At 33.3% G+C, this 27285-nt stretch overlaps 1 protein-coding gene across 1 annotated transcript in view; it reads left to right on the top strand.

Moving 5' to 3' along the window:
- LOC148942401 (receptor-type guanylate cyclase Gyc76C-like) overlaps positions 1-27285 on the top strand; it is a 398466-nt gene that overhangs the window by 258475 nt on the left and 112706 nt on the right. The gene's annotated exons all lie outside the window — the stretch shown is intronic.

The following is a 27285-nucleotide window of genomic DNA, read 5'->3' as shown; positions in this document are numbered from 1 at the left end:
TGGTATCAAAACTCTGTTTTTTAGAGTTTTGGTTACTATTGAGCCGGGTCGCTCCTTACTTAAAGTTCGTTACCACGAACTGTTTGACTAGGGCTATATCGAACCATATTTGGGAGGGGATCTGGGATACGATATTATCACGGTAGCAGTCATTGCACACGGGAATAGTTTTGAATGCGAATCTATGGGCCCCATGTTTTTGCTAGTATAATGTCTAGTCCAGAAAGCAATAATTCCAGAAAGCAGATCAAAGCAACGATAAATTTTAGGACAGTCATTGAAAACCAGATAATAGCAACAGACTGCCAATGGAAATATGGTCGTCATTCAGTTATCTAGTTTATAAATTAACAAGGGTGCGGAAACCTCTTGTTTACTTTATATTTGAAATTGAAGTTCCATTTAAATATTTCTGAATTATAATCCACTCAAATTTCTTGACCCAATATAATTTTTATCCCGTTGGTTCAATATCATTAAGTCTTGTATGCAGAATCAATCAATAAGCAAACCATACTTGTTCGGCTAATTTCTAAATTCTATTATGCACCCCCACCATCATATGTCGATTTAGTCAAATCAGGTTGGTGATTTAACTTTTTTAGTGAGAAGGATGTGTGCATGAATATTTCTCGGGGAAGGCTCTAAAATAAAATACAAAAATATGATAATTTGGATAAGAAAAATACAGAAATTTCCGGGAAAAAAGGATATCAGGCCTCGGGTCGATTAGGATTTCAGCTTCCAGGTCCCGAGACCAATTACATCCTTACATGTTTTTTAAAGAGCATGAGAATACAAAAATGAATAAACTTAATTGAATCGTCCTTATGAAACGAAAAACGATTCTGGAAAGTAAAAAAAAAGAAAGACATAAAAAACAAGATTATTTATGTTACACAGATTGAGACTAATTTTTGGCTGTGTCAATTCATGTTCAGTCTGAAACAGTCCTGAAAGTTACAGTGTTTGTGAAACAGGGTCAACCAGACCCTAATAAAGACATAACATTTTAGAAGTTTGGTTGTATCAATGTTAAGCGCCTAAAACTGCCCAAAAACCTTTCCCAGTTGCCTTAAACTTACAGGGCATATAGGCAGGACCAATGGAGGCCCCCTTTAATCAACATATAAAGATAAAGAAAGTATTAATAAAAATCGGTTACATCAAGTGGGGACACGCGAATTTCTAAAAAACCTTAAATTCTCCTCTTTTTGGCTTGAAACTTACAGGGCATGAGAAAGGAACAAAGGGAGATAAATCAAAACCCCTATGCTTTCTAAAAGCCAGAATATTCAGAAATTTAGTACTTAACTGAAAAAAATTCTTTTCAATGTTTTCATTTTTATAACTTTAAGAATTCAGAAATAATTAAGATTTTAAGGAATTAATATCAGCATATGTATATTAAACTAACAATGTACATACTTTTCAGTAAATTCATTTGAATTTTTTCAGTAAAGTAAAATTTATATTCTGGTTTTTGGAAAGCATAGGGTTTTAGATCCCTGCTCACATTAATTTCTGCTTGTTTTGAGTTTGACTCTGTTATTTATTTTAATATATGTTTGTTTTGTGTTTCATTTGTTTATTTATGCTGATTTGTGGTAGTTGTATGCTTGGTATATTATTTGGCTCTATTTTTGTTCATTTTTGGTTTAATGTATTAATTTTTTTTTTTTTGAAAAAAAAAACTCATTTCGTGGAAAAAGTTTTTTAAATTAATTTTTGAAAAAGTCAGTTGTTGTGTATTGATTTGCCAAACCCCAAAATGGGACAGACATTATTTTTCTTCTGTCAACTTAATTGATATTTATCAACCAGTCAATAAGACCGGGTCAAGACAAAATTAAATAAAAATAACGAATTTTAGAAGAAAAAATTCGGCTGTATCGATTCATATTAAGACAAAGTTTAGCATTCTTCCTAGCTAATTCGTTTGAAAACCACAAAACAACTGAACTTAAATGATAACATGGGAACCTCAATAGAAAAATAAGTCAAGAAACAATAGTTTGAATTTTTTGCGAATTTCGAATTCTTTATTTTATCTAAATACAACAAAACAGAATTTTTTATAAATCACATTGTCATGCATCTATTAAAAAAACAAAAAAATAATAGTTCTGAAAAAACAGTACATGAAACAATTCTTTTGATAAATAGTAGAAAAAGATAAAAGTATATTCAAGGGCTTCTACTAGCTAAGGGTCTAAACGGCCTCATTGCTAGACTGAAAATTATAATACTCAATCCGTATAATTATAAATCATCCTCCTCATCCACCCCATGAAAAAAATATTAGTGAACAGGTATTACACAAAACAACGGATGATAGAAAAATTTGACATAATGTTTAAACTTTTATAATTTTATAAATCTATGTTGCATTCCATTAAATTTCGAGTAAAAAACCAAAAAACAACTGACAAACCCAGCAGTGGAAAACTACCAACACTGCGACAATCCACCCTCAATGAAACTCTTCCAATTAATGCGAATACTAGGCTAAGTAACAAAAAAAAACCTGTTCCAATAAATTTTTCAACGAAAATCAAAGAGCCATACTATAACCTGAAACGACCCGAAATAAAATTATATAAAAAGTCAAACTTAATATTAACACAAATTGCTATTATACAATAAATGGAACATAAAACGAATATCAATTAAAATTAATAATTATATCAAAACTTGGAAAAAACATATTTTCCAAAAAGCTTTTCAGCGAAAAGTAAAGAGCCACAATATATCCTGAAATGACCCGAAATAAATTTGTATAAAAAGTCAAACTTAATATGAAAACACATATTCCTATGATCAAATAAATTAAATATAAAACACAAAACAATTAAATGAATAATTCAATAAAAATTAAGTATAAGAGATGCTGCTTTGTATTAATAGATGTAACCTATAAGGTCCAAGCAATATAATGAAAATTCATGTCTTATTATAAATACGACCTTGACCGCCTGCCTTTTTCTGCTTTCTACTAACCAAGGGTCGAAACGGCCTCAGTGCCAGGCTGAAAATATGATATTCAATCCGGATAATTAAAAGCCTTCCATCCTCCCCGTGCAAAAAATATTAGTAAAAAGGTATTGCACAAAACTACGGATGATCGAGAATTTTGACAAAATGTTTAAATTTTTTAATTTTGAAAATCTTTGTTGCATTCAAATATTTTTGGTAAAAAATGACAATCCAGCAGTGGAAAACTCTACAAGCACTTCGACGATTAACCTTAAATGAAACTCTTTCAGTAAATGCGACTAAGAAAACAACACATTTTCCAATAAGCTATTCAACGAAAAGTAGAGAGCCATAATATAACCTGAAATGACCCGAAATAAAGTCATATAAAAAGTCAAACTTAATATGAACATAAATTGATATGATCAAATAAATGAACTATAAAAGAAGGAACCTATAAGGTCCAAGCATTAAAATGAAAAGTCAGGTCTTATCAAAAATAAGACCTTGACCGCCTGTCTTCTTAACCCATCTAAGGCCAGAGCGTCCTTTGGGTATGTATTTACCATAACAAATCAACCAAGAATCATTAATCTGATAAGCCTTGAATTTTTATCAAAGATTTTTTTCTTTTCATCAAATTTGACTCAAAACCATATTAAATAAACTGATAAATGATTTATATTTTCAACACCCATTAAATTGTAATAAAAATAAATATAGAAATACAAGCAAAAACTACGGCTCAGGTTCAAAGTCAGACCAAATGATTGGAAAAAATTCTTCAGCTGCTAATTCTTCTTTTCTCTGTTTTTTTTGTGGTTTTTTTTTTTTTTGGGTTCAAAATCTGCCTCTTACCGCTATTATAGCCCAACGTTTTCATAGCTGTTCCAATAGATATTGGTTCTTTGGGCTCTAGATTCCTGAGAAGGCGCGAATCAATTATTTCTGGTAAAAGACTTTCCTTCCAGAAGCTTAAAAGACATGGGAATACTCGGGCCCAATGCTCTCTATTGCGTTCAATTATAAGGACTTCCCAGTCCTTCTCGTTATTATAGACAAGTAGGCAACATTTTTCTTGATTTGAAATTTCAAGCTGTCCTTGAATTTGGCTATTATACTTGTGAGTGGCTTTGAGCTTAATATCTAAGCCGATACTCGGCACAAAGAAGTCTTTGATAAGGCCTTTCGTACGAGCTGCATCAATTATAGTTTTGTTTTCTGGAATATTGTGGACAGTCTTAACCTCTATTGGTGTCCCATCTGGCAAAATCCCGTCTAATGAAGTACCAAGAAACTGGTGTGTCGAGTGAACCAAAAGACCAATATCCTCACCTTTCGTAATTTCCGCGCCAATGTTTTCTTCATATGCTCTTAAAGCAACAGGTTCTAACCGACTACCTTTCAGCATAGCAGTTGAGCGGTAACCAGAACCTCCACTTCTAATGTCTTTCACAATCGATGCAGTTTTAGTTGATTGTTTGCGTGTACTATTCTGTGAAAGTACGTGCTGGTTATTCTATTACTTCTTTCATATATTCAGTTTTCATTGGAAGATTGGCCTTTGGTTCTCTCGTAAAGTTCTTTCAAAGCGGTGTCACTACTCTTAAGATAGGACTCCTCAAATGTAACCATAGCTATTTTTAGCTCCTCTTCTTTCATATCAGGCCTGTTGCAGCTCGGTCAATAGTCAGAGTTACCCAGAGAAAGTTGTTGATTGCATTTTCTTTTGGCCTGGAACCTACCTCCATTATTACTATAGTACCGTATCAGATTTCGCTTGGATTTAGCTCGGTGGTTTGCGGTTTTACTACAGAATTTCTTCATTATATTTTGGACTGTGATTAAAAGTTTTTTTCCATGTATAAGCATGCCACTTTGGACCAAGTGGACAAGCTTGCACCGCCAATTTGGGCATGATATGATCCACGCTTTGATCTACTAAATTGATTGCCTCCGTAAAAATTGGCAGCTACAGACATGTAATTTTCGGCACGGTTTGTTGTTATGTCGTTAAAAAGGAAATTTGCTTTCTTGCACACCTTCTCAATCCCATCTCTCACGTCCGGGAGAACCTGTGCTGGCAAGTTGTACCAATAATCCTCTGTAAAGCTATTGGGTAGTTGACTTTTTTGGGGGCAAGTATCATTGCACTTTATATGATTTCCAAAGACATGATCGGGGCCTTTGTGGAGCAAACTTTTAAAATTATCGGCTGTACACTCCTCTTCTACATTTTTTTTATTGCCCCACGAAGGTATTTTGTAAGTCTTTGTATAATCTCTCTTTTTAGAGATTTTGCATGTGCACCTTTCTTCATTTTCACTAGATTATATAGATGCGAAGTGTAGTTTTTCGTAACATGGTTTGCACACTCTTCTTTTTCAATTAGAGGACTGTATGAGATGTTCTGTTTAATTTTTTATAAAACACTCGAGTCTCCATCTCCAATAAAACGACGGTACTGCAGTCCATGCATTTCATCGCTCACTCTAAAACCTTCAATGAGAATATCCGTCTCCATACTCTTTGACGGGCCATCATAATTCATAAGACACAAATGTTGTAGAGGAGTTTTTACCTCTTTTTTCGCCCGAAAACAAACATAGCAATATTTATTTTTTATGCCCACGTACAGCAATTTTTTTGTGTAAGCGTCAATGATTACAGCCACACAACCCTTAGCCGTATAATCATGCCCCTTACTCCGTTTCTTCCACCCACCATTACAAACCACTTTGGTCCAGTATGTATCATCGACATATTGATCTTCGTGAATTGCACGGTGTAGAGATTCTTTTCCATTCTCCACTAAAACATCTGTCAAAGTATCCATCCATACTTTCCCTACAGAAAGTTGAGTTTTCAAAAATAAATTTTGTGACATGCCTTGCACACCTAGTACACCTAGAATCTCACAAAGTTTTGCGTAGCCTCCTCCTGAGCCCATGACACCCGAATTAGCCTTCAAATTGAGTTCTACATGCACATTTGTGTAACGTTCAATTGCTTCTTTCGGATTTTCTTCGGAAAAAGATGTTGAATAATCTTTGATCTTTATCACGGGTGGGTCAGGTTCATTTTTCACTAGTTTTTCCACTTACAGGCAGTACATTCTGTCACTAGTGTGATTTTTAAGCCAACATTATATACACGAACGATGCGGATATTGGGGCTTTCTTCTCTACATTGAAATTTGTGCAGTAAAAATTCTGCGAGCTCTTGGGCGAAATATGGAAGGTTCACTATGCAGCTGAGATTCGGAATGTTCCCAAAATCAACACCCTCGAGAATTTTATTATGTTTCTCAATGAGAGCTGGTCCTGCATCTGATACTGAATCCCTTGTATCATCTGTAGACTCATTAGCAATAGAAGTTTCACTTGGAAGGAAGGACCTGAAATACGAAAATCTAATGGGGGGGTTTTCAATAAAAGAGAGTTGTTCTTTTTCTTTAATGGGGCGGTTTTCAATAAAATGGTTCTTGTTCTTGTACTTCTATTATAAGACTACATGCGAGGTAGGTTACATGGTTTTATGAGAGGTCTCGATTTACTATAAATTTTCAAGTCTTTACTGTTTACGCGCGTTCATGCTGCTTAAAAAATACATCTTTGCAGCTGCATGGGTTTATGCAAACAATAAGTAGAAATTTGGGACTGGACATGGCACGAATGAGGACCTCTACTCCCATTCGCTCGATCATGTGCTCCCTTACTTTTTTGGCTTAAGGGTTATCAGGGAGTTCTGGGTTTATGTTCTGCGTCTCATTGTGCTCAATGTGCTCTTTCTTCGGGTCCTGTCTCCGTGGTCTCATAATTTTTCCATAACTTGGATAAACAAAATCCTCATGGTTAGGGGAATCAATGAGCTTCAGTCTCGTGAACGACTAAATATTCCTTTAGAAGGAGCTGAAGACGCTCCACATCGGTTCTACGTATGTGATAATCTTCGGTCTCCTTGTGAATAAGAGAATTCATATTTCTCATGCATTATGACTATTTTGGGGGTAGTTCCCATGCTTAGGCATGATTCCCTGATTTATGACGTCTTGGGCCAATGCGTGAAAAATGAAAATTATGCTGGCATTCGTTAATCGCACCTTCCTTTCTAATTCTAAAATTAATATGTGTTAATTTATCTTGCAATGTAATGTATTCCTAATTTTTTTGATTTTATTCTTTTGGGTTTTGAATACAGATTGTATTATTACGCGAACAGCTAACATCGTTAGCCACATTGCTTCTACATATATTGAAGGTACTAATCCTTTCTCGCATTGTATTTATTCCCGATTTCCCTGTTACGGATCGATATTTGGGTTTATTTGCCACTCGTATTCCGAAACTATACGATTTTTCGTCATATTTTCTCAAATCGTATTTGACGTTCCATTTATTCGCGAAGACTTCTTCCCCTGATTTACTCACAATGAGAATTGCCGCTGAGTATATCACATTTTCTTTTGCGTGCTTTATAGTTACGAACTCTGTATCGATAATTGGTTTGGCCATTGTTCTTAAATGAAAGGTAGTTTCTCTTGATCTTTGTTTAGTTAATTTTTTTTCAAGATTAGTTATGATCATGGTACAGTCTAGGTCGAGGTCAAACTACCTTTTCACCGGTATTTCCTCATACATCGGGTACTTATTCGTTCGACGTAATTCGAGTCATCTTAAGCTCCATACTAACTAATGATTAATATTTATCTTGAATGGAAAACGAGGTAACTTCAGGTCGAAGCTGAACTTCTTTTTTATCAGTGCCACCATGTACCTAGCGCCTTATGTAGTCGAAACTAATTCGATTATTTATAGCTATGTATTCTCGTTTAACACGTTTGCGCTCGATTTATAACGAATTCCATATAGGCTTAAAAGTATAGAGACTTTCGAGAAACTACCTTTTTGTCAATATATTAATAATGTATTTAGATCTCGTGACATTCACTCTAACTCCTAGTTCTATAAATATTAATACAATACTGGTTTATAATGCACTTTTTACAGTTATGTGATGGTATCTTCCTAGGTTTCCATTTTCAGGGTGTTCTTGAGTCCATGGCAAGGTACTTTGCCTTGTTTTTATCGGTCAGTTTATAATGTCCATGGCTTCTCCCAAACTTTTTATATTTCCTTTATTCGTGTCCCTGGGTGGGGTCTTTCCTGTCTTTACACCCGGGGTTTCCATAGCTCTGTTTAATTCATCTTGTAACGATAGGGGTCTTTCCATCGGGGTTGCTGGGGATACCAAGTCATCACGAAATATTTTGTGGGGACATGGGGTTGAAACTCTATCGGGGAAAAATTGGGTCTTTGGGGAAAACATATAATCTAATTCTTCCGAGCTTTCTGATGATGAACTTTCTGGACCTTTTGTGGTTTTTGCTGCTATGGGTATTAAGGGTTTTCTTTTAGGGATGACTAGATTTTTCAGGTCATAAAATTCTTCAAAATTTTCCTCATCGCTATGGTTTTCGAAATAGTTTTGCTTGAAATTGAAGGGTTTTAATTCGCCTAGTCCAGTCGTCTTGACTTAGGGAACTCATTTTCCGCGTTTGATGAATCTGAAGATGAGGGTTTGGGTACCAACTTGACTGGGTACTTGGCTCCTTTTATACGGTTAACATGTGCCTTGTATTTTCTCCCGCTGTCTTGGTTTATCATTTTAAAAGTAAAATCATCTTCGTATTTGTTGATTATTCTTTATGGTCCCAAATGTTTATTGAAAAGTTTTTTGCCTTCTAGCTTTGCCTCATTAATTAGATATACACAATCGCCTACTTTAAAAGTTATGTTTCCTTTGATTTTGGACTCGTTTCTCAACTCTTGGTTCATCTTACATTTTTTTAACTCTTGTCTAACTATTTTATAGGTTTTTCTCATCCTATTTATAAAATCTTGCTTATAGTCCTCGGTATTATTGTCATACTGTCTGGATTCTATAATTTCCTGATAAGGTATTTTAAAATCGCGTCCGAATAAAAGAAAAAATGGACTTTCTTTAGTTGTTTCCGAATATGCCGTATTAATTACATTGGTTAAGTAAGGTAGATATTGATCCCAATCGTTCCGATTGTCTTTTGTATAAATACTTAAGACATTGGAAAATATTTTGTGCCTATTTTCAATTTTCCCATTAGCTTGGGGATGGTAGGGGGAGGTAAATAATTTTTCTATTTTAAGGAAACCCATGAGATCTCTTGTTAATTTAGAAACGAAGTTAGTTCCGTTGTCTCTAATAACCTGGTGAGGAACACCAAATTTTAAAAATATTTTTGCTAACGCTTTACTTGTGGCATATGCGCCTTGATTTTTCAATGCTTTGGCAAAAGTGAAACCGGTAAAATGGTCTATGACTGAAAGAACGCAAGTATGACCTCTGTTAGAGACAGGTAATCCTCCACTCGTTCCGTAAAAACCGAATGAAATGATATCAAAAGGAAATCTTACTATTGGTACTCTTCCCATCAGGGGATTAGGGTACGTTTGGGGATTTTTCCTTAAATTACATGCTTCACATGTATTTATAAAATCCTTAAGTTTTGTTAACGCCGACGGTACATAAAAATATTGTTTTAACTTGTGAAAGGTTTTAGCTATTCCTAAATGTCCGTCTATATCAGAATGGAAGTACTCAAAGGCAGGTATTATTAAGCTTTGGGGTAGTACTGGGATTATTAAAGTTTGATTTCTATTTGTTTCACCTGTTACTATTCCGCAAAAGATTTCCTCGTCCAAATCGTAATAAAAATTGTCTCTTTCCCGTCTCAGGGCTTTGAACTTATCAGGGAGATTATCAGAATTCACAAAATAATTAATGAGAGTCAAACACATTTCATCCTTAACTTAGTTTCTTTTAATGTTAGCTAGGGATAAGGGGCTACGAGTAATTTCGTTTCCTTCTGTTAGGATTTTAGGTTTATTCTTCTTGTGTTTTCGTTTACTGGGATTAATGGCATTTATTTGTTTAGTTTCATTGTCTGAGGAGTTATTCTCAGGGTATCTACTCAGGTAATCGCGGGGGGCATTTTGTTTACCGGTCACATGTTCATATTCGTAATCCAGATATCCTTGATATCCGTAATCCGTAATCCTTGGATTTTCATTATCCATCTCGCTAAAATTCCAGTTGGATTTTTGAATGTTCTTAGGTACTGTAAGCTTTTATTGTCGGAGAGCAACTTAAATTTTCGACCTATTAAATCATGTCTAAATTTGTCTAAATGGTAAATTATAGATAGTAACTCCAAAGTCGTTGCAGAATAACTTCTTTCGCCTTTGGTTAAAGTTCTGATTGAATAGCTTATGACTTTCTCTATATACTGAGGGGGTTCTTGTAGGGATTTGGGGTAGTTTTCCACGGGGATTAAATGGGAAAGGATTGCACCGGTGCCTAGAGCTGAAGCATCGGTAGTAACCACAAATTGTCCCTTTTCAAAGTCCGTCAACGACAAAATTGGTTCAGAAGTAAGAGCTTTCTTGAGAGTGTCCAAGGAAGTTTGAGCTTCCTGCGACCAGGTAATATTTTGGGAGGTCCCTTTAGTTAGATCTGTTAGGGGTTTTGCGATTTGTGCGTAGTTGCGTATAAATTTCCTAAAATAACTGGTTAAACCAATGATTGCTCATAATTGTTTCATAGTTTTCAGAGGTTTGAGATTTTCAACACATTTTATTTTCTCAGGATCCAGTGATATTTGGCCTTGCGTCACTATCACTCCCAAGAATTTTATTTCGGATTGAAGTAGATTTACTTGTTCGGGTCTACATTTTAGATTACCTTCTCTGAATTTTTCAAAAACTTTGGCTAATGTGTTTAAATGGTCCTCTGGTGTTTCTCCCACACAGATCACATCATCCACAAAATGTATAATATTTTCTATGCCTCGTAATAAGTGTAACAGAGGTCTACATAATGCACTTGAACTAGTTTTGAGTCCGAAGGGTACTCTCAAATACTCATAAGAACCACATTCCATCGTCAAAAAGGCCGTTTTATAGACGTCATTGTCTGCTATCTTAATCTGATGATAACCTTGCGTGAGGTCGAGCGATGTAAAAATTTTATTTTTGGTTGAGATGGAGTCTAGGATTTCATCAATTCGGAGCAGGGGAAATTTGTCGCTAACTACCTGCTTATTTAAGGCTCTGTAGTATACAACAAGCCTAAGGTCCTTGTTCTTTTTTGGCACTAGTATAACAGGGGCTGAATACGGGCTTATACTTGGCCGTATAATATTGTTTCTTTCTAATTCGCGGATTTTGTTTTTTAACCAATCTTTGTAGGGATGAGGGATGCGATATGGCTGTTTAGCTACAGGCAACCCTGTGGTTTGGATAGAATGTTCATAAAACGGTATTAATCCAATATCTTCCTCACATGTAGAAAATATATCTCTAAAATTCCAGAGCAACTCACATAATTTTTCTTTTAATTTTGTATCTTGGATATGGTCTAATTTGAATTTTTCCAAAAATTGGGATCTTGTTAGGGGGTACGTATTCTTTGGATTACTGACACGAATACCATTAACTAATGTTTTCTTGGAGTTTTTCTAATTGTTTAGCTCGTGCTCAGAAATCACTTGTATTTCAACGAGGCATGTTCCCTTTTTCATGTGTGTTAGTCAACCAAATAAAACCTTCTCCTTTCTCATATAAAATGATCTGTTCTTCACAAAACAGATTTTCGTGGATTTCCTTACACGGGAATACAAACCAAGTTTCAGAATTGTCATTTACGGGGGTGATCATTTGAGAGATTTGAACTCTTTTCATAGTATTTGGGGGGATTTTTGTTTTACGCACCGCTAATCCATAATATTTTTCTTCCGAGTCATTTTCTACTAAGTTAAGATTGGCGCTTGGTTGCGTCAAGTCTTCCGCTTTTGGGGTTGGCTGTAAGGGGATAGTATTTGGATTTATTATTTCATTCCATAATTCTACTATTTTCTTTATTTCTGTTTGCCTATACTCTTGCATTTTCCCTGTCTTTTCTTTTATTAACTCAATCCATTTGCAGCTTGTTTTTCTCCCACAGGATGAGAGATGGGGTACAAAAGATTTTATTCTATTCACTGTTGCTTCCCCTCTCTCCACGCGTTGAAGAATAGGATCGTATGGATACATGATTCTGTTATTTGCTATATCTAATAACACTTTATTAGATCTTAAAAAATTTGCACCGATTATAGCCTCATGCGGGAAATTATTGCATATTATGAAGTTTGTAGGGAAAATTCTATTATCTTTTGTCACATCTAGACGTATGGAGCCCATCGCTTCCAGTCAATGTCCTGTGACACTAGTTAAACTGGGAATATTGAAATTTTTCTGTCGCTTAATATATACTGGTAGTCTATTAAATACATTTTAGTTTATTATGTTAACCGATGTACCGGAATCTATCAACGCTTTGAAACTAATACTTGCAACACCAAAATCATTTAATATAGGTAATATGTCATTATTATCACTCAAAGAAGGTACAATTACTGGAAGGAACTAATAAAAAATACTGGCCTCCAGGGTCCCGGTTAATTTTCTTGGGGGCCTAATTCATTTCCCTGTGCGCTTATTGGATAAGTTGGCGTTTGACATTGGGGTTTGGTGGGAACTCCACTTGCAAGTTGATTGACATTTCATTGTCTTGGTTGCCATGTATTTTTGCGTGGATTGGGATTTCTTGTGCCGACGGCCCGCGGCATTTGTTCATTTTGTATTGACGAAAAATTTCTTTCATTTCCCGAAAAATTTCTTTCATTTCCCGTCGGGAAAAAATATCTTCTGTCATCGCTCGTATTCCTGTTGAACCTAGTTGGATACACCGTCCGTGAATTAAATTGGTACATGTTTTGTCGCGTATTTGCGTTGGGGAACCGATAATTATTTTGTCGGTTGGGGGAAGGATTTGGATACGCAAATCCTTGTTGGTAGGGGTTGCGGAACGATGGGAGACGCGGGGGGTTACTTCTATAACTTCCTGACCCATTGGCATTTGAGTTTGTTCTCCCGAACAAACGGTTATTAAAACTGGGGGTTGCTGGTGTATATTTGTTTCTAGTAGAGCATTCCCTGGCAATATATCCTTGTTTATTACATGCATATCATATAATTGGGGGGTTCTGTACGTAGTTTATCGTATTCGTGGGTACAAAATGTACCATTCTTTGCCTCGTAGGGGATGGAGATCTATTTTGGTTCGGTTTGGGTGAATTATCTCTCGAAAAAAATCCTGGGGAAATCCCTCGTGACCGCCCCGGAGTTGAATTTTCTACATTATTTATTCTTGACTAATTGTGATGTGCCAGAATCGAGTCAATTTCAATCATTCTCTCTACTTCCTGAACTGCTAGCTCTAATGTTTGAATATTTTTTTATATTAACATTCGGTACAGTTTGGGGCTTAATCCTTGCATGAAAGCATTTAATACAATTTTGTCGTATAAGGGACCAGATTCTTTTCCGTACTTAGCCTCAATAGATACCGATACCTTGTGTAGGTATTCCCTAACATTTTGTGTTTCGTCAAAACATACCGTACCATGCTTTAATTTGTGTGTTGAACTGGTTTCAACAAATCTTTCTCGGAACGCTTTTAACAATTTTTCAATTGAGTTTATTGGAAGGTTGTTGTCTCCCCCTATTGTATTTTCTATTTGTTTTAGGAATGTTAATGCTTGCCCCTTAAGTCTAATTAATAACATGCCTAATAATGATTTTAAGTCCGTTTGAGTTACTTCTACGAATTGGTTTAATTGAATACTAAATTCATCTACATCTGAATCTCCGTTATATGAAGGAAGGGATTTTGAAATTTCCACTGTTTTGGCGATAAGTTTCTGCTTTAACAATTTTTCGTTTGGATCTAGCGACATATTGGTTTTTTCTTTTTTTTTAAGTTAATTAAAATTCGGCACTGATTTTATTTTTTTATATAATTCAAATTTGACACTTCCAAATTATTTTTTTTTGTTACTATTTTAAGGTAACTTAGGCCTAACAAAATATTGCACTTCAAAGCATGCACAAAATATTGCACTTCAAAGCATGCACAAAATATTGCACTTCAAAGCATGCACAAAATATTGCACTTCAAAGCATGCACAAAATATTGCACTTTCCCTATGCGTAATATTTCTCAATAATCTTTTTTTGTAGAAAATTTTGTCCTTGTGTTTTGCACCTTTAAACAGTGCCACGCCAATTCTAATGGGGGGGTTTCAATAAAAGAGAGTTGTTGTTTGTCTTTAATGGGGCGGTTTTCAATAAAATGGTTCTTGTTCTTGTACTTTAAGTTAATTCCAAGACGGTTCACAAGTGGCTTACCTGAGTGGAGGCGGAATTTTTTTGTGTGGGGAGCTTAAAATAGCGGTTCACATAGGGAGCTTGTATTAACGGCCATACTGAGTCGAAATCAGATCGAAAGGTTTCAGGTTCCCTTGAGAGCGAGTGGAGCCACAAGGACTAACTATCTTGAGAAATACTAACATAGAGAGAATAAAATAAGAAAGTAATGTATTTATTTTTACTCACATAATCGTTACAGAGCTTGGCAGGAATCTCAAAAACACTTTGCAGTAAAATACACTAAGATGAATTGTTGACTGTGGCAATACAAATACATTCAAAGGGACTGTTTCTGGATTCACATAAGAGTTTTAGTAAACATATAATAGGCTGGCTCTAAACTCATTCTAAACTCCTCAAGGGCTCTAAACTGGCACTCAACTGATTCTAGACTCCTCCAAGACTGGGGCAAAAATTATTATTCCGGACTATCTGCTTTTCCCAATATCACCCAAGGTTACGTTCAGGCGTTACTCAAATGTACGTTACACTGATTCTATTGGTTCCACTATATGTCCTATATTACTATTGGATGGGTATACACCAATGGGCTACTTGAGTTTAGTTACGATTTATGACTTTAAGATATCACTTTGGAATTTTTCATAACAAAACAAAGTTTTACACAGTAGCTTTTTGCTATTGAGGTGTCACTTAGTTTCCAGAAAGCTTATAATTTATTTCTGTGAAAGTTGTTAACGGACAATACAATTTAATTATATTGAGATACATAGTTCTAAACTTAGTTTTCAGAACAATGCAATTAGATTATACGAAAATATTTTGTATCTCGAGTGACTTTTTTTTTGTATGATAACTTCTACCATCTCTTAATGGTTTGAGATTTCAAGCTCTTAAGATTTAAATTATATTGTTTGTCGCCTTTCTTATAAGATTTGATCAAACTGATATTTATTGCATACATTGGCGACACGAAGGCGGATTTATTTATTAAATTTTCTGTGGGAAAGATTCTTACAATGTATGTTTGAATTAAATACATTTGTTTCACTATGTTAAATCGAACGCTTGAGTCTTGCTCGATCTTTAGGTTACTTGAATTTTTCAGGTTCATATTTTGGGTGATTTTATTTTTACTTGGGTAATTTAATTGGAAAATTTTGAGGTTTTTGAAAATTGATCCCATTACAAAAAGTAAGTTAGTAATCGAAGCAGGCAGTGAGAGAACAAGCAATTTTAAAAGAAATTAATTATGCTATGTTTTTCCGAAAACCATATTTAAAGGAGTACCACTCTAGCTAAACTTTTTGTTGCGCAAAATGTATTTAGAATAGTGTAATTATCAATAATCATTTATCTGTAAAAGAGGGAAAGGGGGGCTGAAAAATGAACTGAGTTCTTGAGTGAATCTATTTGGCTCCTGTTGTTTCAAATCAGGGTTGTCAATTGCATTCTTGTCAAATTTTATTTGATTATATCAGGCATAACACCATACGTTATTTGTTACTTTTCTGACTGGGATCAGGCACTCTGAAGAGAAATTCCGATTAAAAAATTAAAAAAAAAGTCTCTTACATAACACAGTAGTAAAGTAGAGCACATTTGCAACCACTTCCAAAACAAAACTTATCAGAGGCCAAAATAAGAAAAATAACTAGATGATAGCCATTTTCCTCTTGAAAAGAAATGAAAGTATTTTTTTTGTTTATCTAGGCCAGCTGAATTGTAAATATAGTTCACTCTTTTCCAGAGGCAGACTGAACCGCCGGTCCTCCTGTCACCTGGTAGGTGAGTCCTCAATAAAAATGGCACTTGAACCTTAGGATAAAAACCAAAAAAAAATTGAGGAAAAAGTTGAAAAACAAATAATATTAAACTTAACGAGTATTATATATATGGAATAAGCATAAAAATTGACTTTTTTATGGGTCTATTGTTATAAAAATTCTGCTTTTTAGAGCTTGGATTACTATTGGGCGGAGTCGCGCGGTTTTTCAGGTACATTATCCCTCCCCCACTCTCCTCGGTTACTGTTTGCCCTCTTCAACCGTTTCAAGTATGATTATGTTTAGGAGAATGATTGTGTCGTTTTGTAATTTATATACATTGCTACCCATACATTACACGTTGCATACCACCCATATAAGCCTAATTTAACCTTGAATCAGATTTTGGTTAGTTCCTTCCATTGCAGGCTGTTCATTGCAAAATGAGTACTCCTTACTCCTATCTTCTCCCCTAATATTTTTTGTTTAATTTAATTAATGAGTACCCTCATTAGCTTAATCCAACACATTGGTGGCTATAGGTCGGGGCAGGGTGGGGGCAGCGCTTGTTTTTTATTTTTTTATTCTCCTCGGGCATATATTGCCCCCCCCCCTCCCAGATTATGAGGTATAAGGCCGCTAAGGATCAAATACTAAACAAAATTCTTAATTTAACCAAAAAGGAATTCTCCATTTCCAGTTGAAAAATGCCTCCATGGATAATTTACACATGAAGAATTTTTCTCACGGATATTCCCCCCTCCAATGGAAAAATATTCTAGACAGTTCCAACCCAGGTGAAAATTTCTCTGAAAAATGTCTCCAGAACACCTCAGCATGTAAAATTGAGTTCGCAAGGAAAAAGTAAGACAAATAACACCATTTTTAGTACTTGCCTATTATATAAAACACAATCGAGAAGTGAAGTTTTGTGAATGCTAACGAAATAGCATAGGATAATGTAAATCATAGCATATATTAAATGCAAAACCTAAACAAACCTATTTTAACTTAACCAAACCTATTTAACCTAATGAAAAAAAAAACATGATGAAAATAGAATGCTTTATTAGCAAAATAGTGAAAACTACAACTTGGAAATATGCTCCCAGAGCATATTTAATTTATACAATAAATTACGTATTTTATACAACGTAATTTTTACAATAAATTACGCATAATTTATGTACTTACCGCACATGTTTTAGATTAAGCCATCCTCTGTTGATCTTTTTTCTCCTAGTCATTCTCATGCGATTCTCTCAGCAGTCAAACTCGAATTAAAAATGTTTCTGACCCGTCTTAGCCTTGGTTTTGTTTCCATCCTGGGGGTGTATTGTGGGGTTATGTATAACAGTAAAAATAAATAAAAAATTTAATTTGTTTTATAAATAGATATAAAATAAACGACTCGGAATAAAAAGCTGAAAAGCTTGGAATATACTAAATAAAAAAAGAGCTATAACTTAAAGTCAATTTCGACTTTGTCACTTTTATACAAGCCCTACAAGAGTCTAAACTGTGAAAACGTAAAAACAACTCTGGAGGAATAAATTTAAAAAAAATAGAATTTTCAAATGTGCCAATTAATTTTAAAAGATTTTTTTTTATTTTATGGTACTTTCAATTTTTCAAATTTTCCTTTTTTTTACGCTCCAGACCTTTTTCAAAAAAGCTACAAAGTATCAACTTATATTTTTTTTTCTATTTCCTGGTAACTAAATAAGAAAAAACAAAACGGTCAAATTTTAGATCCTTCTCCAAATACACCTTGTGGAAAAATTTATTTTACTGACATGTTGGGTATGAGGGCAAGATCTCTTTTCATAGCATAGGAAAATTAACATTACTATTGAGTTAGGGAGTTCAACCTTAAAAAAATTTCCAGATACCTCACTATTCTTCGGTAATTTTTTAGTGGCTATATACCTAGAAAGAATTGTTTTCTGGCTTTAAACTGTCCAAATACTTTACTCTCCTTGTGTGCAAATATATATCCCAAATTATATATATCCCATATATTCTGTCACTTGTCTTTGTCTTGTCTCGCGCTAAGTTGAAAAAAAAACTAGTGACGAAACCGGTTTGTTCTCGAGTTTTACACAGCATAAACTTCAGTGAGTGGCGCATAATACACAAGTAACCATACTCCTTCCCTCTACGGAAATTAAAAAAAACAACTCAAATAACATTCTGAAATTTTGAAAGCCTTGTTTTCCACGGGGGGGGGGGGGGGGTATTTTTCGGGATGATATTTTCCACGGGGGTATTTTCTAGAGGGGGGGGGTATTTTCCACAGGATGATGTTTCCCGGGGGGTATTTTCCGCGGGGGAGGGTATTTTCTGCGGGAGAGGTATTTTTCGTGGGGTATTGTCGGTGTGGTAGTCGCCAAAGGGGGGGGGGTAAACACCGGCCATCGTCTACGCTAGTGAAAATTTGTTTCAGAAATGGGACACATCACCGTTCCACAAAGGGACAACAGTCAGGGTACTGAACTTTTCATTAGTTTCCTAATAGAGTATCAAAGAATAGCAAAGGTATATAAATTCGTTATTACGTATGCGCAAAGAAGGAGCCAAGAATAAAGGTGCAAGACATACTTTGTCCCATTTTTTTTTTTTATTTTTTTTTTTTACTGGAGAAGGTAAGGAACGCTCAGTACGGTATAGATGATACCTTTGCTGGGAATACAGTCAATACAGTCTGATTCTACCAATTGTGTACAATATTTACCCTAAGTGTGTATTATCCCAAATCTCTATATATATGAAACATTATTTTATAATTTATTTTCAGTTTCAACTGTCCCTCGCCAATGAAAGGACTAGGGTCATTGAAAATTTCGCTGCTCAAATTTGAATAAAAAAAATGAATAAATAGAAATACGGGTAGAGTTTTAAGTCTTTTTATTGTTATTAACAGAAAGAAACAACCGAAAGAAACCGAAAGAAACCGAAAGAACCGAAAGAAACCTTTCTTTTTCAACCGAAAGAAAGGAGTAACATTAAAACTTAAAATCAACAGAAATCAGTCCCTATTCCCTATATGAGAGGGGCTACCACTTCCTCAACCTCCACTCTTTACGCTAAGGTCTTAAAGTTCCTTAAAAATACTCCTCATCCAAATTCAACAACTCTTGTCTTGGAGCAATCTTTCTTAAAGAATTTTGACAAAATTTCAACCTTTATCGTAAAGAGCGAGGACAAAGGAAGGACCCCCCTCATAAAGGGATAAATTTTTGTTCGTTTTAAGTTGTAGTTTTGCTCCTTAAATTAAGTTGAAAAAAATTATTTGTTCATATAATCTCTGACTTTTTTTTGCATCACCCCAGGAAATCTTCTCACCCCTAGTTCAAGTTTTCCCCAAAAGAATTTTCCTTGCTCACCTTGAAACATTCTTCCCCGCTTGAAATTATCCCCGTAGGACCCCCCCCCCCCCACATCCCATAAAGAAAGAAAAACGAGCAAAAATGGGGTTTTTAAAGGTGAAAATACTGAAAAACACACAACAAAGCGAATATTTCGAGAGGACAAACGCCTTTCTTCTTCAGCGCGAAACGAAATGATATATCCAAGGAAAGTTCCGAAGAAAAATAAAACAACAAAAACAAACGAGGAAAGTCAATGTGAAAAGAACCAAAAAACTAATGAAATAACCAAAAACTATAAAAGATGAGTAAAATTCCATAAAAGCCAAAAATTATAAGAATTAAAACCAAATACCTAACAACCATAAAAGCGATTGATTTGCCAACATCCGTGATTTGCACAAAATCCAAAAAATTATGAACTGCCATCGACGGATACTAGCGAACAACTGAAAAATAAAAGAGAAGAAAACAATTCATTCACTCAAAAACAAAACGAACCAGCAATTAAATAAGTTAGAGAACAATGTCATCTGATTTCGGATTTTAATTATTGCATTTCTTGTAGACACCCATTGAGACCTAAGGGGTTGTTCACGTGTTTGATTATATGACTGGGAAAGTGGCCCCAAGGTTTATTTCAGGGATTACTAAAGTATCGGCTTCTCTTTTCAGAAAACCCAAATATGACTCGTTTATTCTTAAATCGCAGGAATCTCTGTTTAAAGCTAGACCTAAATGTTGGTATTTATAAATTTCAACAGCTACTCTGTAGTGCTAGACAGTACCTTTGTCATGCGAAGTTAGGCTAGCTTGATTAGACAAAATAGTATGGTCTGGTTTTTCAAAAATGTGCTCTGCAAGGGCAGAGTCAAAATTTTCTGGTTTTTTCCGCTTTTTAAGTGTATTATTAATTGAACTGCCGAGTTAATCTATCCGTTAGTTGCTGATCAGTTCTTCTGATATACCGGAAGTATTTTCATTTGGCCTTTAAAAACCCCATTTTTGCTCGTCTTTCTTTCTTTATTTGATGTCAGGCCAATGTGGTTTAAGAAATTATCTTCATCCACCTCCAATCAAATTTTTTCCTAGCAAACAAATACTATTCATATACAATCAGGAAATTGCATAATTTACAGACCCTTCCCCAGAGGCTGGGGGTTTTCATCATCACCAGAGGCAAAGTTATTGAACCTTTCAACTATGCTGTACCAAATAGATATCTCAAAATACTAATCGGATAATTTTTGGGAAAAGGGGGCATGGGAGGATGCTAGTTACCCTCCCATCTTTTCTGTTAATTAAAAAGGGCACTAGAATTTCGATCTCTGTTTCAATTGATCCTCTCCCAATCTTTGGAGAGATTGATGCGAAAAGATAACCCATGGAAAGAACAAGCAAATAAACGTATATCCTGGATTGTTCTTCTGGCAAAAAAAAAATTCAATTTTTTATATAGAAGACTAAAATGTTTAATATAGTTTTATAAAAAAATATAGTTTTTTTGTAGTTATAGTTTTACTTTTTTATATAAAAATAAAACATATATATATATATATATATATATATATATATATATATATATATATATATATATATATATATACACACACACACATATACACACACACATACACACACACACAGAAATACAACCACACACACACATAAACACACAAACACACAAACACACAAACACACACAGACACACATACACTCACACACACATAAATATAAACACACATAAACAAATACAGATATACACACACATAGACACACACATATATATAGTATATATGTATATATATATATATATATATATATATATATATATATATATATATATATATATATATATATATATATATATATCCTGGAAGCGCAGGCAAAGTGTCTTCCTTCATGCATTCTTAGGAGAATCGATATGTCTCTTATTTGTTATGCTGATGACATCCTGAATCTCAGCCATACAATCCAGCGCATTGAGCAGAATTTCAAAATCCTCAAAGATGAATATTCAAAAATTGGTCTGTCTTTTAATCCTGAGAAATCTGAAGTAATCCTTTTCAATTGGCGAAATCCCTCTACTTCTCTTATAAATATGGACGGTTCTCTTGTTAAACCCTCAGACCATATTACATACATGGGCCTCCCAATTGGCACATCTATAGGCCACACACGTTGTTTGCTGATTTCTCACGTTTAGCGTAAAATTAGCATTTCTTACGCTGTAATCGTAAAAAGCAAACTACGTTTCAACCGTTATATTCTTTTATACGTTTCAACCATTTACAACGCCACATCTGCTTTACATTGCTCCTTTCTGGAGATTTTCCTTTCTGGAGTTATAGATAAAAAGTACCTACAATCAATCTTCATCAGATTTGCTAAATATCTTTTACATTTGCCCCCTTGAACAAGAAACCATAAAATTATACAATTGTATAAGCTATCTGACCCTAATATTAGCATTAATAAATCTGTTTCCTGTTTTCAAAGTAAGTTTAATCATCCAGGGTCACCAATTTGTTCACAATAGTTTTTTTTTGTATTAATGTAATGCAGATAGTCACTGTTCGTATTAATGTAATGAAGAGTTTTCTTTTGTCATGTGTTTGAATTTTCAATTTGTGTTTGTGTCCTTCTTTTTCTTCTTTTTTTTCTTTTTTGTTTTCTTTAGTGATTACTCCGTTGTACCTTTTGTACCTTTTTTTGACGGGCAATAAATGAATAATAATAATATTAATATATATATATATATATATATATATATATATATATATATATATATATATATATATATATATATATATATATATATATATATATATATATATATATATATATATATATATATATATAAATATATATATATATATATATATATATATATATATATATATATATATATATATATATATATATATATATATATATATATAAATACAATTTATATATATAAAATTTAAAAATTTATATCTATGTATAGAATTTTATATGTGTATAAAGTTTATATATATATATATATATATATATATATATATATATATATATATATATATATATATATATATATATATATATATATATATATATATATATAAACTTTATACACATATAAAATTTTATACATAGATATAAATTTTTAAATTTATATATATATATATATATATATATATATATATATATATATATATATATATATATATATATATATATATATATATATATATATATATATATATATATATATATATATATATATATTATATATATATATATATACAATTTATATATATATATATAATTTAAAAATTTATATCTATGTATAAAATTTTATATGTGTATAAAGTTTATATATATATATATATATATATATATATATATATATATATATATATATATATATATATATATATATATATATATATATATATATATATATATATATATATATATATATATATATATATATATATATATATATATATATATATATATATATATATATATATATATATATATAACTTTATACACATATAAAATTCTATACATAGATATAAATTTTTAAATTTTATATATATAAATTGTATATATATATATATATATATATATATATATATATATATATATATATATATATATATATATATATATATTAAATTGTTATTATATAGATTTTAATAAAATAATTTTTATATATAGGTGCATTGATTTTTTTTTATAGGTTTCTCTTATATGCTGAATCTGACGGTTTGATTTTCATTAAGATCACTTGAGTTTTTGGGTGTGTTTAAAGCCTTTTTATAAGTCAGACAAATTTGTTTATAAGTCAGACAAATTTTGGGTAACCATAGTGAATTATATATATTCGGAATCAGCATAAAAACTCAATTCTTTTGATGTGTCAAGTATTACCAAAATTACGATTTTTGGAATTTCGGTTACTATTGAGTAGAATCGCTCCTTACCTGTGGTTCTTTACCACGAACTATTTGATCCTTGTGCTGTTGTAGACATTTTCCAAAATTTGGAATTACTAATTTTTATTTTTTATTCATTTTGATTGCATTTGATAAGTTGCATATTTATGTTCATTTCTATCATTACTTATTTTGTCTTAAATTTTCAGGTATATTCGTTTAGCTTTACATTCTAGTTAGCTTTAGCTTTACAGTATGGCACTTTTCCACTTTCTAACTTCCAATCTGAAGTCTTATTTCCGCCAAAAAATCAAATTTCCTTGCCTTAGTTACGATTCTAATTTATTAGAGTTCCTACTTGACCGCCTTCCCTTTTAATGGCTTTAAAAATCCATTCGATTCTTTCCCTGTTTCACCTAATTGGTCCAAGTAGTCCTTTAATTTATATAAAATATAAATTAATTTATAAGATATAAATTGCAGAACAAGATTAAAATCTTGTTCTGCAATAAAAGATAGATGTCGAGTATAAAAAGGATGTTCTAAGGAAAATAGTCCACTGTACCGTTGCCTATATTAAAGGCCATACGGCTCCAATGTTTTGTTATTATTTATTATTTTTTTCCCCATAGGCACTTCATATGGAAGGGGTCGTCGTAGAAGCTTCAAAGGGGGCTCATTACATTGGAAATTGAGAGTTCTAGTGCCCTTTTTAATACTCAAAAATGATTGGAGCGCAACTATCTCCCCCCCACGCCCATCATTTCCCCAAACACATCAAATCAAAATTTTAAGATAGCCATTTTGTTCAGCGTAGTTGATTTCCAGATAGAAAATATATTTTTGAGGAGGACACTCCCCCACAACCCTCAGGGCAAGGGTTTTAAGTTATGCCTTGGGGGTATATAAGATTTTAATAGAAGGCGTTGTTGTAGAAACTTCAAAACAGGCTCTTTCGATTGGAAATTAAAGGGCTAGTGGCTTTTTAATAGTCGAAAGTGATTGGAGGGCAACTAGCCCCCGCCCCTCCACGCCCATCATTCCCCCAAACACATCTAATCAAAATTTTGAGATAGCCATTTTGTTCAGCGTAGTTGACTTCCAGATAGAAAATTTATTTTTGAGCAGAATACTCCCCCAAAACCCTCAGGGCAAGGGTTTTAAGTCATGTCCTGGGGGCGTATAAGGTTTTCATAGAAGGTGTTGTCATAGAAACTTCAAAACAGGCTTATTCGATCGGAAATTAAAGAGCTAGTGCCATTTTTAATAGTCGAAAGTGATGGGAGTGTAACTCGCCCCCCCCCCCCCCACGCCCATCATTTCCCCAAACAAATCCAATCAAAATTTTCAGATAGCCATTTTGTTCAGCGTAGTTGATTTCCAGATAAAAAATATATTTTTGAGGAGGACACTCCCCCACAACCCTCAGGGCAAAGGTTTTAAGTTATGCCCTGGGCATATAAGGTTTTTATAGAAGACGTTGTCGTAGAAACTTCAAAACAGGCTCATTCGATTGGAAATTAAAGGGCTAGTGCCCTTTTAATAAGGTTTATAACTTATGGGAAGGGGTTTTGTATGGGAAGAACACATAGGAAATCTATTATAATTATCCAATTATAAGGTTAAAATACATACTCGGAGATAGATGTAAAATTGCTTTGGCACACAAAATCTAATTAAGCTCAATTCCAAACAGTCGTGATCCCTTTGTGTCAGCAAGTGAAATGGTCTAAACCCCCTTATTGAGCTATTTTTTCAATCCATTCATTATTGTCAATCGCTGTCCACAAGTTATGCAAGCTGTCTATTATTCATATATAAGGTTTTTATCAAACTTTTATCAAACTTTGTGGAACATGCATTTTCTTGCATGAAACACCAAAATATAATAAAACGTCAAGTTTCGGAGTGTTCCGCCACTTGCAAGCAAGTGCCATTGGTATTTTTGAATCCGCATGGTCAATTTAGGGGATGGAGGGTAGGCTAATTCTCATAGCAGCCTCATTCCGTCGTGGTATGATTCACACTTTCAACACCTGGCGTCCGGACTATCATATAATCTACCAAGCATACAACTATCCCAAATCAGTATCAATAAATAAATGAAACCCAAAACGAACAAAAATTAAAATAAATATTAGAGTCAAACTCAAAACAAGCATAAATTAATATGATTAGGGTTCAAAATCCCTATGCTTTCTAAAAGCCAGAATATAATTTGTACTTTACTGAAAAAAATTCAAATGAGTTTACTGAAAAAAATGTGCATTGTCAATTTAATATACACATGCTGATATTTATATCCTAAAATCTTAATTAATGAACGAATTAATATATATGCATTGTATATTGTATGTTTAATATATATTGTATGTTTTGTATATATATTGTATGTTGTATGTTTGTCCATTAATATATATTGTATGTTTGTTCGCGTTGATTGTTATTTAATTTCTGTTCGTTTTAAGTTTCATTTATACTTTAATAGCAAAATATTTGTTTTCGTTTTAAGCTTGATTTTCATATTCAATCTAAGCATTGCTCACTTTAAGATCTATTTATTCTTTTATATTATTACTTGTTGTATGTTATTTGCTATGATTGTTTATTTAATTTCTGTTCGTTTTAAGTTTCATTTATACTTTAATAGCAAAATATTTGTTTTCGTTTTAAGCTTGATTTTAATATTCAATCTAAGCATTACTCGCTTTAAGATCTATTTATTCATTTATATTATTAATTGTTTTATGTTATTTGCTATGATTGTTTATTTAATTTCTGTTCGTTTTGGGTTTCATTTATTCTTTAATAGTAATTTCTGGTCGTTTTGAGTTTGAATTTTAACAGGTATTTGTATCTCCTGAGCTTAAGTTTAAAATTGCCATTACTTTTATTTGAAAAACGTATTTTTCGGAAATTTTTTTTAATTAATTATCAAAGAAAGTTCTGTCTACACTCTAGTTTAGACTGCAGAAACATCAGTAGTTATTTTCATTTATCAGTATTGCTAAGGCCCAGTTTTTTTCACAGTTGAAAAAAAGTTCAGAAGAAGAGTGAGATAAGTCTGCGAACCAATTTTAAAATGTTTGAAAGTACAGTGATGAAATATAGTTCTGAAGCGTGGGTGCTCTGAAAATTGCAGGAGAGTATGCCAGATTTTTTCCAGAGAAATTGCCTACGGATTGTTTTGAGTACCCGACTGACTGATCATATTTCAGACAGTAAGCTGTAGGAAAAATTTGGTTCAATCCCACATTCCTGGTCTATAATGCGAGAAAGGAAACGTTCTGGTGATGAAGGATGACAGACTGCCAAAGATTGTCCTAGTCAGCCAACCGTCTAGGGACAAGCAAAAAGCTGGTCGTCCCCGAATAGGGTGGGAGGATATCGTAAGGAAAGATATAAGAGAAGAGGGAACTTTTTTGGAAGGCGTAAGGAGGGAGGCTTTGAATAGTTTGTAACGTAGAAGGAACATACGTAGTTGTGTTGGCCTCAAGTAGCTTGGTACTACAGTGAGTTAGTAATGGTAGTAGTTGTGTATACATTTATGTTCACCTCTTGCTCGAAATTTATTTATATGCATTCTAATGCTTGCTATACATGACGTATAAAAATATATATAATTAGATAGCCGAGAAAACGATTGTAATATTAGCCAGTTAAAGAAAAGTAGCGAAAAGAACAATAAAGAAATATTTCGGCAAGGACCTCCACCAAGCCGTCTTCAGTGCTCAAAAAAAAAGAAAAAAGAAGAAAAGAAGAAGAAGAGATAAGGAGAATAAAAGAAGAAAGAAAAGAAGAAAGACTAGCCGAGAAAACAAGTGCAGTACTAACCAGTGGAAATGGTGGGTGTGGAAGGGGCGTTAGTTGCCTTTCAATCACTTTCGACTATTTCAAATGGCACTAGGCATTTCAATTTCCTATCGAATGAACACTTTTCCAA

This window comes from Artemia sp. Qi Xiang Cuo, chromosome 17 (genome assembly GCF_049724085.1).
Source record: "Artemia sp. Qi Xiang Cuo chromosome 17, ASM4972408v1, whole genome shotgun sequence".
Taxonomy (NCBI): domain Eukaryota; kingdom Metazoa; phylum Arthropoda; class Branchiopoda; order Anostraca; family Artemiidae; genus Artemia; species Artemia sp. Qi Xiang Cuo.
The sequence above is the reverse complement of the archived record's forward strand: the minus strand, read 5'-3'. Positions and strand labels throughout refer to the sequence as shown.